This window comes from Meleagris gallopavo, chromosome Z, assembly GCF_000146605.3.
Source record: "Meleagris gallopavo isolate NT-WF06-2002-E0010 breed Aviagen turkey brand Nicholas breeding stock chromosome Z, Turkey_5.1, whole genome shotgun sequence".
Lineage (NCBI taxonomy): Eukaryota > Metazoa > Chordata > Aves > Galliformes > Phasianidae > Meleagris > Meleagris gallopavo.
The window spans coordinates 25,114,238-25,117,687 of NC_015041.2; the positions used below are offsets into that span (position 1 = coordinate 25,114,238).

Below are 3,450 nucleotides of genomic sequence, written 5' to 3' on the forward strand. Positions count from 1 at the left end.
TAAATTATTATAAGAGGACAAAAACATTAACACCAAGCTTTGCAAAAATCTTTCTTGCATTTGATTATAAGAAAACTCTTCATATTGAGTGGCCAATGTAAGATGATCCTGTTTACAAGAAAATCTTTTTTAAACAGGTCTGGCAAAATGTTTACACCCATACCACTTAATGACTCCAATAAAATAATGTTCAATACAGCTGAAATTTGACAACAGTCGATTTTCAGACTTTTTTTTTCTGTTTTATTTTTTTTTCCTATTAAACCCAAAGGGCTAATGTAATGATGGGGGGAGGGGAGAAGTTTCACATTAGACTGCAGTATATGTATTTCCAGTAGCACTGCACTGTCTGATAGTCTGAGTAGTTGCAACGATGTGCTCATTATGAATTGGGTTCAGGAGGTTCTGCTGTACTCCACTCTCAAGCACTGGCTGCATGCAGCCAACCTGAAATGCTTGGTTTAGCTCTGTTTTCTCTCTCTTTGCTTGAGGCTCTCCATTTTCATCCATTTCTTCATCTATTTCACTTTCAACTTCGCTGCCTTCATCTGCATAAAGGAAAAGAAAAAGATCTAATACACATGCCTTTGTTTTGCAAATATTTGAAATACAAAGATATTGGGATGACTAGCAATCTGATGAAGCACAAACTGAAAACTTAAAACTTTAATGGAAAAAGCTAATGATTATATCAAATAGATTAATAGACTCCCATTGTTTTGATCACACCAGTTACATACTATTGATAAAAGAAGGAAAGCAGTTACCAATCCCAAAAACAATATCTATCAAACAACAATCACTTCATATACCTTTCATCTTTAAGACCTGATAAACCTTTTGAAGAATTGTTACAGATAGGGAAATGAGTAAAAAGAAGTTGTGATGTGACATCAAATTGTACAACCAGTCAGTATAAAATGTATGTCAAAATATGGCATGAAGAGCTCATGAGGAACTCATTTCTTCCTACCATCTTCTCTGGCAAGCTATGTAGCAACTGCATGCAATTCTAACTATGCATTAATTAGTATTATGCAATACTAAATCTTCATTTAGCAGTGATAAAGATACATAAGCGTACTCCTGTCTTTCTTCCCACAGCTATTTGCTTCTCTGTACTACCAGGCACAAATAAACACCAGGCTCAAATGGAAACATTCCCTGTGTTAATGCTAAACATCTTTAAAATAAACTGTTAGAAAACACAGCTATGATATTCTAGTAATTATTATATGCTGCATATCAATGTATCCAAAAAACAAACATATGCATTTTATAGCATGATACAGCTCTAAATTGTACTTATTTTGCTCAGAGACACATTAGTTCTACACTGACTTATACACTGTGAAGATTAAAATGCATACCTTTATCCATATTTCCAGGGGACACAGCGATTTAAATCACCAAACTGCAAAATAAACAGTGGAAAAAACTAAGCACAGTCTTATGCAAATAGTATGCAGGATGCCTGTGATGGAGCCGACTGTGCTCCACTGGTTTGAGGCTAGCATGCAAACACATGGCCTGGGCTACAGCCACATCCATCATGCATCAATTCATTTTCCATTCCATCTTGTATTTAGTAAGAGAGTTATCACTAAAGAAATTTTCACAAATTAAAACTGGGAACTATAAACTTATATTATTCTTTTTCAAGATAGCATCATCAGGGCATTTATCAGTTGAAGTGAGCTACTTCTGTGTTGAGTAAGTCAGAAACTGTGACAGATATTTTGAACTATCAATATTTTATCCAAAAGGTCTTTTTAAAATTTCCCAGAGAAGCTAGAAGAAAAATGAAGGTGTGTCTCTAAATGCAGCTATAGCATTGCAGATTTACCTGGAAGGCAGATGAAATGCGCTACTGAGGAAAAGTTTACAAAATGGTAACCAATTTACTTGTATTAAAGAGATATACTTGCAAAAATGTTGTTCATATTATAGGTGCATAACATTCCTTCCTTTCCTTTCCTGAATCCTCTAACTCTCTTAAATAGCAGAAATTAGCAGAGTAGAACGTCCTCAATGAATCCCAAATGAAAGGAAAGTTTTACTTAAATTATACAGTTCTGACAATACATGATACCAGCCTTTTTCAGAAATACAGTAGGACAAAACAGTAACTTAAGGAACACTAATGCAATGAGCACCAATACCATCATTTCATGTCCTCATCCTTAGCCTTATGCTATTTTGGCTTTGTGCATGAAGTGTTCACACAGCTATGCAATAGAACCATACTACAGAACTGATTCAAAAGAAAAATAATCATTTACAAACACAGGGCATTTTTATTTGAATGAATCTGATTCAGTTAACTGCAGCAGTTGTCAGTACTTTTGCTAACACCTGTGTCCAAAGCTGGGAGAAGAGGAAGGCAGGAAAATGAACATGCTAATCTCAGCTCAACACTAGCCTACACTGTCCTGTGACATTTGACAGACTGTGGTCTTAGATTTCCTCTTTTTATTTCAGTCACAGTCACTGAGTATAGAAAATCATTAACAAGCGTGCATTTAATGAGTATTTGCACCTTCTCTCCTGCACCTGCCACCTCCAAAAGTGTTGTTATTTTTTTCCAGTATTATCTCCACCTTCAGTTTACATCAAACATATAACTATACAACACCTAAAAACTGATGCATAAACATAGGATGTATGTTAAGAAGGTAAGAATGAAATAACTGTATACTTTTGAGTATCTTACTGCATATGTAGGGCAGACTGAGGAAATAGACTATTAAATTACTATTGTAATTTAATTTGTCTAAACCCTCATGCCACATGAGAGGAAATCGTTCACAAATACAGTGAGACATGTCCAATTTCTCTTGAAAGTCTGCTATCTATTTACACTACTTAATGATACTGTTAGCCTGTCTTGAAAGAAGAATGAAACCTGATGTCAAATCAACCTGCAAAATAACTTGCAAGCTATCAGTAACAAACATCGCACAGAGATTCCCAAATGTGAAAATGTAATGAAGTTGTGCCGTAAAACATCTACTGTATTTTCAAATACTTAAATTTTCCATCACTTTGGAAGTACAATTTTTGATGAAAATGTATGCATTCTTCAGCATCTCACTCAAAAGGTTAGATGAATTACTGGAGAAAAGAGTGATGAAGTAAACCTCGCCTTGCAGGTGCCATACTTCTCAGCTGAGGCTCTTTGTGTTTTTTAAGCCTGTAACTTTTGAAATGTATGAAAATAGACTGTGTCACAGATCTCTTAAGTATAACTGTACATGTATGTGAACAATACCATATGGACCAAATAGATATCATCTTTCTGAAATCACTGGGAATAGACAGCTTACTTATGATAATTTTTATACTGCAATTCTAAATATATGTGTAAATACATGTAAATAGATCTATGTAAATGACAGTCTCCTATTTTTTTTCCATATTTTTTTAAAATTTTTACATAAAATACTCTGT

The 3,450-nt window shown here is 34.3% G+C and overlaps 1 long non-coding RNA gene across 1 annotated transcript; it reads right to left on the minus strand.

The window, feature by feature from the left end:
* Nucleotides 1-490: 490 nt before the first annotated feature.
* Nucleotides 491-3,390, minus strand: LOC109363957. Its single transcript, XR_002109878.2, has 2 exons — nt 1,371-3,390; nt 491-548 (listed from the first exon to the last, which is right to left on the minus strand). It is a non-coding gene; the product is annotated as an uncharacterized LOC109363957 (long non-coding RNA).
* Between the last annotated feature and the right edge of the window lie 60 nt (nt 3,391-3,450).